The following is a 16665-nucleotide window of genomic DNA, read 5'->3' on the forward strand; positions in this document are numbered from 1 at the left end:
CTTATCGTGGTGTTATATAGGGTGGTGGCAGTATCTGGGTCTTGGAGGGAACAAATGGTAGAGAGTGGCAGAAGAAAGCAAGCCAAAGTCGAGATGTTTAAAAGGGTTCTGCACTTTCATTTAACTGATGATCTATCCTCCGACACCCAGTGTCTCCGCCGATCAGCTGTTTGAGAAGGCAACGGCGCTCCAGCAGCGCCGCAGCCTTCTCACTGTTTACCACCGGGCCGCCCGCCCACTGACGTCATGACTAGTATCAACTAGCGTGGGCGTGGCTAAGCTCCATTCAAGTGAACAGAGCTTAGCCCCGCCCACGCTAGTTGATACTAGTCGTGACATCAGTGGGCGCGCGGCCCGGCGGTAAACAGTGAGAAGGCCGCGGCGCTGCCGATCAGAATCTGATGATCTATCCAGGGGATAGATCATCAGTTAAATGAAAGTGCAGAACCCCTTTAAGGTTCCTGTGGGGGTGTGTTAGTGTGTGGACCGGGGGAATAGGACCTGGTCTCATTGCTGCGGATCAGTGCTGTGTCGCCACTGCCACAAACAACATTAAATCAGTGGGCCGTGAAAGACATTTACTGTACCTGCTTGTAACAGCTGCTCCAGTCGTTCATCATGGTGTACACCTTTCTGTACAGCGAGAACAGCAAGTAGTAGCCCCACATTCTCCGTCAAATGACAGTACAGGGCAGGGATAGGTTTTTGGGATAATTAATGGTTGCTAGGTATCTTCCAGCAAGGCAGGGGAAGAGTGAGAAAGGCACGTGTCCTGGGTGCAGAGGGTCTAGGGCATGCCCATGCAGTTCATTTACACGGTGAAGAAGCCGTCCACTCCCTGCTTCACCGCTCATCTGTAGCGCTCCCTAGCATTCCTAGGCTGTATGGGAGAAGCAGTGCAGGCCCAGGAATCAGCTTCCTCCTACACAGCCCAGCAGCGCGATGTGTGTGTGACCACATCTGCTGCTGCTGGGGAATGCCGGGTGTGCCCGATCATCAGTGAAACAGATGAGTATTCAGTGTTTTTATTTATTTATTAATGGAGCTGGTAGAGGGCACTACTGAAAAGGGCAGCTTGTTGGCATTACTGCTGTGAGGGGGGCACAAGGTGGGCATAACCAGTGTGATGGGGGCACAAGGTGCACATTATTTCAGTGACGGGGCGTAAGGTAGGCATTACTACAGTGATGGGGCACACTGTGGGCATTACTACAGTGAGGGGGCACAATGTGGGTATTTTTACTGTGAGGGGAAAAATGTAGGCATAGCTACTGTGAGGGGTTCAGGTGCAGTTCACTGCCAGGTCCAGGCATGCGCACTGTGATGACCACTGTAGACATCCGCATCTCTCACAGCAGTGCGCATGCACCAGCTAATGCGTTCTACTAGGGATAGCTGACACTGGGCCTAGCGGTAAACTGCAAATGCGTGGGATCTCGGCCACTCAACAAGATGACGCAAGGATTATAGGGCGGGCCAGACAAGGTGTTAGGGGGGATTTATGCATTGCAGAAGGCAGAGGGGCCTGGGCACTTACTGCCCAAACAGTGCCCCCTGGCACTTGCAAACCCTAATTTGAATATCATTAAAACCACGTGTTTGCTGCTTATGAAGATCAGAAGAAAAGAACAAAGGTACAGTTTATTTTGTGCTACAGCATTATGTAAGCAGCGCAGAAGGTGAAATTCTGGTGACAGACTTCCTTTAAACTGAATTGGCTGCTGCTGGTGCTGAGTGGAGAGCGACCTGCTGGTCATAGACCTGGGCTATAGGCATCTGCTCAGAAAAAGCTTCAGCAAGCTGGGTACAGAGGGTATCCTGGTAATAAAACAATTTTGCCTCCCTTTTAGTCCAGATGGGTGTTCTTAGTGACATAAGAAAGACCAATATGCGCAGATACTCTCAAGGATATGGTCAGCACCTTCTGCAAGCCACAATTTTTGGCACCACTGAATTTATCACATGAGATATGCAGAGAGTATGTGTTATTTCCCACAAATGAAGCACAGCCACAGGTTTCTTGCCATTGTCGCTGTCCATCTTGCCCAGTTGTAGTTGGCGGGTAGACATCCAGCTGTAAATTTGTTGCTTGAAGCAAATTATCAACCTGTCCTTTATGTGGTTTCTCTCGCCCAGGGATCATCATCGGTTCTAAGACAGCATGGCAACGCTTCAGTTTACACATATGAAGGGAGGGAGGAGAAGTGGAAGCAACTCTCTGTCCTATTTCTGTTGGGGATGGGAGGAAGTTCATTGAGATTGATGTAGAGGGAGGAGGTAGACAAGCACCTGGTGTGGAAATCAGACCGGCACAAACAATGAAGATGTAAATAGGACCTGTCCTCATTTCTGTGGCATGCCAAACATTGACCAAGTGGGCCGTGAAAGACAAGAACTGTCCCTGGCTATAACAGCTGTTCTATTTGTCTGTGGATGGCAATGTCGTTCCACACTGTGATATTTACTAGTAGTGTCTCCACCATGTTCTCCACCATGTGAAAATACAAAGCACAGATTACTTTTCTGGAGTTATAATGGAAGACAAGACAATGTTTTTGAAGAAAAAAATTCTCAATTGGACAGTAGAGCTTGCAGGTGGTGATGATTTCATATATACAAGCATACTGAAGTAAATGGATTTTTTGGAAGACAAGACCAATTTATCAGTTTTGGTGAAGACAAGGAACTCACAGACCATATTTTGCTATATCCACATGTGATTGCGTGAGCTAGGCTCAGGATTCGTTGTCTTGGACTTTCGTGCAGCAAATCTGCAACATTTAACATGAGTAGCAAAGTGAATTAACTTTTATCACATGGCAGAAAAAATCTATAGCTGAAACCGATCTATTATTTTTCTGCAAAGTTAATGTTGCAAAACAAAAATAACGGATCACAAACTATTATAATACATGCATTACCTACTATTAAATATCACAGTAAGGGTGGGTTCACACTAGCGTTAGGGATTCCGTTATGGCTTTCCGTTATAACATGGTTATAACGGATAACTCTAGGACCAGACTAGGGCAAGGTTAATTAATCACTTTATTTACAGATGCCTAAGTAGGCAAATAAACCTATCTTATATGGTTATAACGGAAAATAAGAGAATCCATAAGACGGAAGGAAAGATCCGTTCTTCTGCCCATAGACTTGTATCATGACGGAATGCAAAACGGAAGCCTTTAAAAGGCATTCCGTTTGCTTTCCGTCCTAATAGCAAACGCCCTAATAGCAAACGGAATGCATTTTAAAGGCTCACGTTTTGCATTCTGTCTGGGTATTCTGTTATTTTCCGTTATATCCATGTTATAACAGAAAGCCATAACAGAATCCCTAATGCTAGTGTGAACCCACCCTAAACAGTATTTGGCATCCTTGTAATTATAAACTGTTCAATTCAGTGGACACATTATTTATGGTGATCGTTAAAAAAATATAAATAGAAATAGTGCAATTTTTTTCCCTTTATTTGCCCCTAGGGGTACTTTCACACTTGCGGCAGGACGGATCCGACAGGCTGTTCACCATGCACGGCGAAAGCCGCCGGACTAAAAAGCCTGACATGCAGTAATTTTAGTCCGGCGGCCTTTCGACGTGCACCGCCGGAGCTCCGCCCCGTCCCCATTATAGTCAATGGGGACGGAGCGGCAGTCCGACGGCACGGCGAAATAGCCGCAGGACGGATCCGACATGGTGAACAGCCTTTTGGATCCGTCCTGCCGCAAGTGTGAAAGTACCCTAATAAAAGTTGACTTAAATTAAAGTCTTACTAATTTTACTCGAAAACCAGCCAATGAAAGACGAAGGTGCAGAGTGCTCTGAGCAGTGCTTCTGCCCCTTCATACATTCGAAAAGGTTTAGCTACTCTTTGAGGAATTTCAAGAAACATTTAAGAAACGTTCTTGGTTCTTATCTCTGTGTCACGGTGCAGTTTACTGTGACAGTTGTGGCCGTGTAAACTGGCTGCATACCCTCTCGCTTACTGGCTGCAGGCTGACTCCTGTATATGCTGGTTGCTTGGGACTGCGTGCTGGCTGCGGTGTCTTGTGTGAACTTGCTTGTGAATGTGTGTTCTCCCCGTGTCTGCATCTCTGTACAATTTTTGTCTCTGTTGCCGTGCAGGCTGGCTGCAGGCTCTCTCTCATACTGGCTGCAGGCTGACACCTGTGTAATTGCTGGTTGCTTGGGGCCGCGTGCTGGCTGGCTTTTGTGTGTGAACTGTGGCCTGTGTTTGTGGCTTCCATGTCTGTATCTCTGTAGTTCCTGTCACTGGTGCCATACAGGCTGGCTGCATGCGCTTTGTGTACTGGCTGTGGGTGTTCCCATGTATGCTGGTTCTTCTATGCATGCTGGCTGCGGCCTGTATCATTTGTTCAGTACTTCTTGTTAATCCTGGTTCTTATGGGGCTAACTTTCCCTGGTCTGTTCCTGGGTGTGGCTTTTCAGGTGCCCTCGTTATGGCATCTATATCTATATGTGAGCTGTGGGGCTTGCGGTCAGTCTGTCTTGGGCCCTGCTGGGTTTAGCACCTTGCTGCTTATCCAGGGGGTCATTGTGTCTTTTGTCTTGCTGGGTGCAGCCCCTTGCTTCTGACCCAGGGGGTTTTGCCATCTACCCTTCTGGGTGGTATCACCTGGTATAGTGCTGGTGTTGTTGATGTTATTCCCTTACCTGATCTTCTGTACTTGTTCTGTATTGATGTTGTTATCCTTGTCCATGCCTTGCCTGTTCTTCTGTACCTGTTCTCTGTCTGGATCCACTCTGTTCCTTGTATAGCCTAGCAGTGCTCTAACTGCGTCTGATAGCCTGGCAGTGCTAAACTGCTTCTGATCCTGTCCTATGTCCAGCCTGGCAGTGTCTACTGCTTCTGATCTAGTCTGTTCCTTGTCTGTCCTGTAGTGCCCTACTGCTTCTGTTCCGGTGTTTGTCCTGCCTTCCTGAAAGGGCTCCTGGGTTCTCCGAAGGGAGGATCTCTAGTCTGTGTGCAGCTTTGCTTGTGACCGCCATGCTTCCATTCCACATGGGGTCCAGGCATCTGCATCTGTGCTGGTTCCCATTTGTCTTGGTGTCTAATTCATGTCCTCAGTTTGTTTGGGTTCCAGTCCTGTTGTCTGTGGTTTCCTACAGGTAGCAGCCAAGTGTACCGGGACCTTCCAGGAGGTGCAACCAGTGAGCCCTCGGCCCAGTTAATACCCACCACCATGGGCTCTGTGAAGAACGGGGCTCACTTGCTCTTCGCCCTCTGGGTTTTTTCTCTGGTCTGCTGGTGCACTTGGTTCTGTGGTAGTTCTACCACTATTGCTTAACCTGCTTTACTGTCATGTTCTTTTATTACATTTGTAAAAAAGTACTCTGTTGGGCCCTGATCTGTTTCTGCCTGTGTCCTGTTTGCAAGACATTCTGGAGGTCTGCCTTGGTCCTCCAGTACTTGACACTCTGTTGATAACATCTATTAAGAGTTTACCCCACAACATTAAATGCCAAATTGCAGGACATTACAATTCCTGGAAATCATGTTACTTTTGAACATGCTCAAAGGAAAGGTGTACATTACGCAAGAATCCTTCTGAAACAATGAAAAGGTGTCATCAGGGAAAGTACATGATTCAATTATACATTGGTTTGTTTTTTTAACATATATGGTACACACAAACATAATATCAACATGTTGAGAATAGTAAGATTGCCTTTTTTTTATTGGAATACTATTGTTTTGTGGACAGACCACACACTGACTAGGATGTACACACAGCATAGTAGGATGTTATGAAACAATATGCTGTAGGGAAGGGCTGTCTACTAACTGAAAATCCACGTGTATCCAGTACAAAATATGTGCATGTTTATTATTTCTATAAAGCTTGGACAGCAAGGGTTCTTTGTAAAAACTGCTCTACTCTGATATCTTTTGCAGGTTAATACTACTACTTTTTTTTCCAAACCTATTAATGTGGCTCAGGACTATTAAAAATACAGTGGCATGAAAAAGTTTGGGCACCCCTGTTCAAAATTACTGTTACTCAGAACAGTTATGCAAGTTGAAGATTAAATGATCTAAAAAAGGCATAACGTTAAAGGGAATCTGTCAGCGTCAAAAACTACCCCAAACCACCAGCAGTACCTTCAAGTAGCCAGCAGTGTGTTTCTAATGATGATTTTCTTCCTGTAGTCAGATGCGGTAAAAGCAGGAAAAAAAAAATTGATTCCCTGAGTGGACTCCTTGCTTCAAGTCACGGTAACCGCACCCTCTTCCCTGCCACTTCGCTGTGATAGACAGCACTTATGCCCGACAGCCAGCTGGCTTTGCCGAACAGCCGGCTGTCAGTCACATTGCGCATTTTCAATGGAAAAAAAAGCACCATTTTTTAATGGGATTTTTTAAATTAAATAAATGAGGTTTTTTTTGTTTTTTTACCACTTAATAGTCCCACAAGGGGACTATAACAGACAGCTTTTTGATTGCTTTTAAAATGCAATGCACTATCCCTATAGTGCATTGCATTTTAATGGCAATGCTATTCTGACATTGACCAGCAGGCTGCACCTCTGTGGTGCAGCCTGCTGGAATTTACTGAAGGATGGTCTGGGGCCTACATCAGACCCCAAGCAGCCTTCACACACAACGTCACCCCGAAATTGCATTTGTGGGGTGCCGATGGGAGACAGAGGGAGTCCGCTCCCTCTGTCAGCACTTTACATGCAGCGGGCGCCATTTCCCGTGGCATGTGAAGTGTTAAACAGCCCGGATCGGCACTCTTGCAGATCCGGGCTGTTAGAGCAGGACCGCTGCTCTTATGTGAGAGCCGGGTCCCCGCTTCCCGCTGCACGGGGGACCCAGTCTAAGGCCCCTTAGCGACCGCCGTAAAAACATGTAAGGGAGGTCACTAAGGGGTTAAAGTCCTTTGCAGTCAAGTGAGGGTTCTGGTTTGCTTTTGTCAGAATCCTACGTAATTGAAATTTTGCTTTGTCTTCCAGACTGTCACGCTGGACAGGATACAAGATACACAGAATGCAACCAAACAAGTGTCTAGGCAAGAAGCTGGGGATAAAGGTCACCTCCTGACAAATCCCTACCAGCTCTCCCAAGACTTCTATGCCCACGTTCAGACCCTGAAGGTGGGAATGAACGTGTCCCCGTGCCTAGGCTGAAGATACCCTAAAATCCCTAAAATGGTGAAACGGGGAAAGAGGCAGCCTGCTCCCTCAGGACCTGGAGGGGGTAGGCGTCTCTCTAACAGCCTAGACAGACAATCACAAGAAAAACAAAACCAACTTATCTTGTTAGTGAGCAGGAACAGCAAATCCTTCCTTCCTTCATCTCAGGAAGACAGAAGCTATAACCCGCACAGGACACTGGGAGTGGGCGTAATTTGAACTCATACCAATGACCCCACCCAGTGTACCTGATGGGAGGCGGATACAGCTCAACTCCAAAACAAAAACAAAAGGCTACACACATGCTGCTAACCTAACAGACCTCCGCACATAACCTGAGCAGGGCATGACACAGACCTTCTCTTGACCTCCACTGTTTCTTAACTGCCATTTCTTAATTACATTTCAAACTGAGGATATGGCAACCTAAAAATGCTTTGCTATCTTCTTATAGCCTTATCCTACTTTGTGGGCCTCAACCACTTTATTTTCAGAGTGTTAGGCAGCTGTTTAGAAGAAGCCAATGCTGTTTTTTGGACAAGATTAGAGGAGCCTAAGTATTCATAAAGCTTTCAAATTTGCATCTCCTGGCCTTTTCCAATGATGATTGTGAACTTTGTGGTGCATGTGGTCCGCTGTTGACATCCTCCATTCTATGCATTTTTTGTGGGGATTGCCGCTAGCAACAGATCACATGTGGAGGAATAGCTCCCCCGGTTATAAACACGCTACAGTGTTTGGGGTTTTTGAGCATTTCCTCCCATTTAGGCCACTTTATTTTAGTGATTGAACAAGCTTTAACCTTTACAGGTTATTTAAGGTCTGACACCTCAGTCAAAGTTATCTGTTGACAAGTGTGTTTCACCTTTAACTGTATGCCTTTTGGAGATTCTTCAATTTGCTCAACTGTTTACAGTTTTTGGGGTGTCCAAACATTTGTATGCCACAATATGCCAATGGCAACAACACAGAACTGGTGGCAAGATAACTTTTTATGAACTTACCCTAACATAGTTAAACTCAAAATGTATATAAATGCTGCACAAGCTTATTCCATACAGAAACATGCAAATATTTATACTGTATTGGTAGTATTTGTATGATTTCCCGAAGCGCATAGTATCGTTACTGATGATTCGGCTGGGTTGGAACCCGTATACTTAGATGATGGTGCCATAAAACCAATTCTTTACAGACTTTCTATTTTGATAGACACTACACCCATCTCTGATGTCGGTTTCTACCTTCTCATTCAAACAAAAAGAAACAGAAAATATACTATCGCAGTTTATTGTGTAAGAAATGCAGATTTTTATTAATTTTTAGGAAAATAATATAAGCCATATATTGTATTGGTACCCTGGACGTATGTTAGGTTTTCAGCACCTTTCTGTTAATTAGTGTCCTCTCAAAACCAATGTGAGCAGGTACTGTCTATCTGGACAAAAGAACATTAACATATCAAAGGCAGCAAATAGTTATCAAATACCTAAGGAATGTGCGACAGCCGTCCAGTAGGTGGTACAGTGGCTAGTGGGGATGGAAAATGCTGGACATTCCAGCTACTTCTATGGATCTTAACCAGAGCTAACCAGAATGTGCTAGAAAATCATAGGGGGCAATCAATCAGATGTGTCCAGGCCATGTTCTAGAACACGGGTGTCAAACACAATGCCCGCGGGCCGAATCCGGCCCGCCAAACCTCGTCATGTGGCCCGCGTAGCCGCCGCCGGCCGCCAGCCTTCACCTTTTATTATAACTTCCTGCAGGCGGCCCCTGCAGGAAGTGATAATAAATCGCATAAGGAGCGCCGTGTATTACGTATGCATGACGTATGACTCACGCTGCCAGCGCCTGTCCTCCCGGCCTGCCTCCTCCCTCCTCTCTGCCTACCGAGCGGCGAGCGCTTGTAGTTGTAAGTACCATAATACACAGCGCTCCTTATGCAATTACATACAATTACAGCAAACTATTAGACATAGGATTATACAGTGAGCGGGGCTCGTGTAGTAGAATAGTCACTGCACGGGCCCCGCTGTCATTATAAAAGCAGATGCCGGCCCCTAGCCCGTATATTGAGGGTCATTCACTACAGGGACACTTATGGAGGGGATCTGTGGATGACACATAGCATAAGATGCTATATATGTGTCATCCACAGATCCCCCCCATAAGTGTCACCCACAGATCCCCCATAAGTGTCACCCACAGATCCCCCATAAGTGTCACCCACAGATCCCCCATAAGTCCGATACAACCGGCCCTTTGAGGGTGACCAAACTGCTGATGCGGCCCCCGATGAATTTGAGTTTGACACCCCTGTTCTAGAAGATTCTAGAACTGGCTGATAATTTTATAAAAGAAGGGGGTCTGGATAGCAAGAGAGAGAGGAGGAGGAGGAAGAGAAGAAGAGAGAGCACAAGAAAGACAGGAGAAAGAGAACAAGAGAGACAAGAAAGAAGAGAAGACACAAAAAAGACAAGAAAATACAGACGAAGATAGAAGTGCCAGAGAAACACAGGGGGGCCCAAAAAAAGACTCGAGAGACCCAAAAACACTTATGTACAGTGTTCCCTCTAAGCTGTGCGGGTGCGCGGCCGTGCAGCAATTATTGTGCCCCCGCTCATGTCCGCTCAGCGCCCGCTCACCCTGCCACCGGCAAAATGCCCACACTCATGCCCACACTCAAGATGACGTCTTCAATACGACCTGTGCAGCTCAGCATGGCGCCGCCTACACATAATGCCGCGCTACTGCTGCAGCTCCTCCTTTTTCTGACTGGAAGAGGAGAGGAGGACTGAGCACGCAGCAGCAGCAGCCAGGCGAGGTAACGTGGAGGTGGCGTCATCTTACAGCATGAGGCTAGAGTGGTTTTACTGTCAGGGTAACCCATTGGTAAAAGCTCAGCAAAGACATCATTTGAACTCATGGGTTTTCACAATGACATATTAGACTGCGCAGAAATGTATCCATCTGAGGCTCGGGGTCCAGGGGCCCCCTGGGAGTCTGGGACCCCACAGACTGCAGCAATATAATATCCTGGGATACCCCAGATCACACAGGGTTGTCAGACATTAACCCCTCACACTTCTTAGCTTTTCTTCTCGCGGACGCTTGTTATTTGGTTCAGCTGATACACTTAAGCATGTCCACAGCTGTGGCTGTGTTACATTTATAGCAGGTTACACTTGTTTGTTTCATCCTTTTGGTCCCTGGTGCTGCCCTCCGCTATGATGCCCTCACCTAAAGGACCCTCATCTACAGTGCCATCACCTATAGGACCCTCATCTACAGTGCTATCACCTATAGGACCCTAATCTACAGTGCCATCACCTATAGGACCCCCATCTACATTGCCATCACTTAAAGCACCCCCATCTACAGTGCCATCACTTAAAGCACCCCCATCTACAGTGCCATCACCCATAGCACCCCCATCTACAGTGCCATCACCTATAGCACCCTCATCTACAGTGCCATCACCTATAGCACCCTCATCTATAGTGCCATCACCTATAGCACCCTCATCTACAGTGCCATCACCTATAGCACCCCCATCTACAGTGCCATAACCTATAGCACCCACATCTACAGTGCCATCACCTATATCACCCTCATCTACAGTGCCATCACCTATAGCACCCTCATCTATAGTGCCATCACCCATAGCACCCTCATCTACAGTGCCATCACCTATAGCACCCCCATCTACAGTGCCATAACCTATAGCACCTTCATCCACAGTGCCATCACCTATAGCACCTTCATCCACAGTGCCACCACCTATAGCATCCCCATCTACTGTGTCATTTAATCTTGCCAGGAACAACAGCGTGATGGCGCTATACATTACTGCGCTAAAACTAATGGCACTATAGATGACTACAGTATACATTATAAACCCTGCACCATGCTGTACAATATACAGTATAATCCATACACCATGTTGTACAATATACAGTATAATCCATACACCATGCTGTACAATATACAGTATAATCCGTACACCATGCTGTACAATATACAGTATAATCCATACACCATGCCGTACAATATACAGTATAATCCATACACCATGCTGTACAATATACAGTATAATCCATACACCATGCTGTACAATATACAGTATAACACCTACACTGTGGGGTTATTGTGTATATTGTATGGCATGGTGTATGGATTATACTGTATATTGTACAGCATGGTGTATGGATTATAATGTATATTGTACGGCATGGTGCAGGGATTATAAGGTATATTGTACAGCATAGTGCAGGGATTATAATGTATATTGTACAGCATGGTGCAGGGATTATAAAGTATATTGTACAGCATGGTGCAGGGTTTATAATGTATACTGTACAGCATGGTGCAGGGTTTATAATGTATACTGTACAGCATGGTGCATACCAAGGGGAGAAACAGAACTGGATCGCACATCCACAATGTTATGTTTAGATCAAATTAAACTCGCTTCTCAGTGCAATATTGAAATGTACAGCCCCCCATACTACATGCTCTACAAGAGGCATTAGTGTACATTTTGATCAAAAGGCATACACCCACTGGTGTATAAACTATACTGTATATTGTACAGCATGGGGCAGGGATTTTATAATGCATTCTGTACTGCATGGTGCAGGAATTAAACTGTATACTATACAGCATGGTGTATGGATTATAATGTACAGTATATTACACAACATGGTGTAGGGGTTATACTGTATATTGTTCAGCATGGTGTATTAACTATACTATATATTGTATGGCATGGTGCAGGGATTATGTTTTGTGTACAGCATGGTGCAGGGATTATATTGTATTGTACGGGATGGTGCAGGGGTTTTTCTGTATGCTCTTTGATGTGACAATTATCTTAGGTTTTCCTATCGTTAGGGGCGTAGCTATAGGCTTATTGGCCCTGGTGCAAGAATTCAATTTGGGCCCCCCCACCCCCACCCTCAATACCATTTTCTAACACCACCAGACCCCTGCACGCCCACCGTGCCCATGCCCATATTGCTGATGATATAGCTGCCGCTTGTGCTGGAATCAGTCTATTGCCGAATGCACACGGCCGTGAACGGTCCGTGGTATCCCGGCCCGGATTCCTGCTGACAGCAGGAGCGCACTGACGCCGTGCGCTTCATGCCGCCACTGTACTTCAGTAATACACTCGTATAGATCATATGAGTGTATTACTGTAGTTCAGTGGCGGCATGAAGTGCCTGGCGTCATAGCAACCAATGACGCCGTGCGCTCCTGCTGTCAGCAGGAATCCAGGCCGGGATACCACGGACCGTTCACAGCCTATATGTGTCATTCTGCAGCATGGGAGGTACATAGTTCTTCATTTTCCTTCACTTATCCTTTCATTTTGCTTCATCATATGCCCGCCATTATTGCTCACACAGGGCTGGTCAGGACTGGAAATATGGATTGCAACTGCAATCCCTATGGGTTCAGTGACTGTCACCATATTGCTGTGAGTGACTGATGATTATAGCTGCCGCTTGTGCTGAAATCAGTCACTCACGGCAATATGGTGACAGTCACTGCTCCCATAGGTGTTGCACTTGCAATCCCATGTTTCCGGTGCTCACCAGCCCTGTGTGAGCAATAATGGCGGGCTTGGCGGCGATGTTAATAACCCTGCTGGCATATGATGAAGCAGTGATGATGATGATATAGCATTAGCTGCCGCTTGTGCTATGAATGTGATGGTCTATGGGCCATAGACCATCACATGATTCATAGGACTCTGCTCATTTGCAGCTGCACATGTGGCTAGAACGGTGCTAGTAAGAGGACGCACTACTGCTATCCTATGTGATGCTAGTGTACTCTAGCTACTAGAAAGCATCCAACTGCCAGAGCAGAGACTGTCTCTGAGTCTCTGCTAGTCACGTCGCCACAGCCGCCCTCACCTCACTCACTCGGCACGCAGCTTCTCCTCCGCCGCTCCACTTCCAGACAGTACTGCCAGACCAACAGGGGTCAAGTCCTGGGAAAAAAAGTGTGGGAACTCATCCAAGATCCAGTGCCTCCGCGTGAAGTCACGGCACGCGGCGTACGCAAAGGGCAGGGAAGGTCGGGAGGAGGAGCAAGCAAGTGCCTTATTTTTCGCCCTATAAGATGCACCTAGGTTTTAGAGGAGGACAATAAGAAAAACATATTTTTCATTACACCTCAGGTCAGACCACCAATCAGACCCCCAATGTTAATCAGACCTCAGCTGACAGCCCCAATAAGATCCCCAATGTTAATAAGAACACAATAAGACCTCAGATCAGACCTCAGATAAGAGCCCCATGCCTTATAGCAGCCCCCAGTAGCCTCATAGCAGCCCCCAGTGCCTCTCCAGCAGCCCCCAGTAGCCTCATAGCAGCCCCTAGTGCCTCTCCAGCAGCCCCCAGTTCCTCTCCATCAGCCCCCAGTAGCCTCATAGCAGCCCCCAGTAGCCTCATAGCAGCCCCCAGTGCCTCTCCATCAGCCCCCAGTGCCTCTCCACCAGCCCCCAGTGCCTCTCCATCAGCCCCCAGTAGCCTCATAGCAGCTCTCAGTGTCTCTCCAGCAGCCCCCAGCCAGTAGCCTCATAGCAGCCCCCAGTGCCTCTCCCCCAGCCCCCAGTGCCTCTCCACCAGCCCCCAGTGCCTCTCCACCAGCCCCCAGTGCCTCTCCACCAGCCCCTAGTGCCTCTCCATCAGCCCCAGTAGCCTCATAGCTGCTCTCAGTGCCTCTCCAGCAGCCCCCAACCAGTAGCCTCATAGCAGCCCTCAGCCCTTGTCACTCTCTTTCTCCCCCCTCCCTCCCTTGTCACTCTCTTTCTCCCCCCTCCCCCCTTGTCACTCTCTTTCTCCCTCCTCCCTTGTCACCCTCTTTCTCCCCTCTCCCCCTTGTCACTCTTTCTCCCCCCTCCCTCGTCACTCTCTTTTCTCCCCCTCCCTCCCTCCCTCCCTTGTCACTCTCTTTCTCCCCCCCTCCCTCCTTTGTCACTCTCTCTTTCTCCCCCCTCCCTCCCTTGTCACTCTCTCTTTCTCCCCCCTCCCTCCCTTGTCACTCTCTCTTTCTCCCCCTCTCTCCCTTGTCACTCTCTCTTTCTCCCCCCTCCCTCCCTTGTCACTCTCTCTTTCTCCCCCCTCCCTCCCTTGTCACTCTCTCTTTCTCCCCCCTCCCTCCCTTGTCACTCTCTCTTTCTCCCTCCTCCCTCCCTTGTCACTCTCTCTTTCTCCCCCCCTCCCTCCCTTGTCACTCTCTCTTTCTCCCCCCTCCCTCCCTTGTCACTCTCTCTTTCTCCCCCCTCCCTCCCTTGTTACTCTCTCTTTCACCCCACCCACCTCGGGTGTAGCGAGGCCGAGCTCTGTCCGGTCCGTGGTACAGGAGCATTTGTTTCTTGTACCCGGCCGAACTGAAAGGAAGTGCACACTAAGTGAGCACTTCCTGTCTGTCCGGCCGGGTACAGGAAACAAAAGCTCCTGTACCACGGACCGGACAGAGCTCGGCCACGCTACACTTGAGGCGCTTCCCTCCTGTCAGTCCCTCTTCATGCTGCGCCAGAGCGGGGCGCCGACAGTGTTGAGGGGCACAATGCGCTGCCCTGTACAATGCGCTGCCCCGTGGGCCCCCCTGACTTAGCGGCCCAATGCAATTGCGACCGCTGCGACCCCTATAGCTACGCCACTGCCTATCACCCACCTTTGATGGCGCTGTGCCCAGCTCTGAGCCGACCCCGCTCAGCAGCTGCCAAGGCTTAGAGGGAACACTGCTAAGTTATGTATGGTAACAACTCTATGCTCTAAGTATTGAATTTAGTTGTTTAGTTACCAAATGGTTTTGGGGGTATCTTTATATTGTAATTTTGTAGTTTAATTGACAACTGGGTACCATTCCCACTGTCTAAAGGTTGTGTCCCCTACTCAGCCTGACAATGTCACCACTGATTAGACACACATCATAATAGAAGTCTATGGCCTGCATAACGGATCCATCCCATTTCCATTATGCAGGAGAGGACTCCCCTGCATAACGGAAACGGTACGGATCCGTTATGCAACCTATAGACTTCTATTATGATAGAATGAATAACGGAATGCCTCTAAAGGCATTCCGTTATGTATTCCGTCATAGAATTGTGTTATGGTCCATGGTAACGGAATCCATAACGCAATTCTGCTTTTACCAGCAAACTAAGTGTTAATGAATTTCAAAATATGAAATTCGCTCATCTCTAATTATGGCACTGAGTTATCAAAACTGGTGAGAAGGAAACCTGGCTTAGTTGCCCATAGCAACCAATCAGATTCTACCTTTTATTTTCCAAAGAAGGTCTGATAAATAAAAGGTGGAGTTTGGTTGCTATGGGAAACTAAGTCAGTTTTCCTTTACACCAGTTTTGATCCATCTGGGTCTATGTATTTACATCTATGTCTTTTCTTTGCTTATTTTTATTCTTGCTTTATCGTTCTTATGTTTACTTTATATAAACAATATCTAAGGAGATTCCTCGCTGAGTCATTTATGTTTATGTTGAAATCTAATATTGCTTAAAGTGAATGATAAATGAGCTCAACAAAAAAGGAAGTTTAATGAGAACACGTCTTAGGCCTACGACATTATTAATGACGCTCTCTCTTTCTCATAAGTTGTTATGAAGTAAAGGTCATTTTGTGCTTGGTAAATTTAAGAATATAAACAATGAAGTAAATAAAACTGTTTAAGATGGAACATCTACAATCTTAGGCCTCTTTCACACTACCGTTATTTTTTGCCGTTTTTTTTGCGTTCCGTATACGGTCCGTATATGGAACCATTCATTTCAATGGGTCCGCAAAAGAAACGGAATGTACTCTGTATGCATTCCGTTTCCGTGTTTCTGTATCTCCGTTCTGTGCAAAGATAGAACATGTCCTATATTTGGCCGAAAATCACGTTCCGTGGCTCCATTATAGTCAATAGGTCCGCAAAAAATGCATACGAAAATACATCCGTATGTCTTCTGTATCCGTTCCGTTTTTTGCAAAACCATCTATTGAAAATGTTATGCCTAGCCCAATTTGTTATCACGATCGGCGTAACTGTCACATACGTGACACGGAGGGAGGAACAGAGGGAGGCCCTGCCCTAGTGAGAGGGAAGGTGGTGACCCCTGACTCACCTTGCGTCTGGCACCTGGCTGCCCTGTCGTCCCTAGACGGGTTCCTCACCCGTACGCCGATCACGTGCCTAAAACCCTGGCTTTCCCTAGGATGAGCCCTAGGTAGTGAACAGGGCGGTGGGAACACTAGTCCGCACCACTAGCTCTAGAGGAAAACACCAAGGGGAGGACAGACAATACAAACTAAACATATAATCCCAGGTGGGCAACAACAGGAGACAACAAAAGCCCAACAGGGATCCGGAGGGTAGCACTCTGGAACAACAACCAGATTCTCAGCTCCAGTGGGTCAGCATAGATGTCCAGGCAGGAAGCTCTATAACTGGCAACAAGAGAAGTGTGAGAGGAGA

This window comes from Bufo gargarizans, chromosome 3 (genome assembly GCF_014858855.1).
Source record: "Bufo gargarizans isolate SCDJY-AF-19 chromosome 3, ASM1485885v1, whole genome shotgun sequence".
NCBI lineage: Eukaryota > Metazoa > Chordata > Amphibia > Anura > Bufonidae > Bufo > Bufo gargarizans.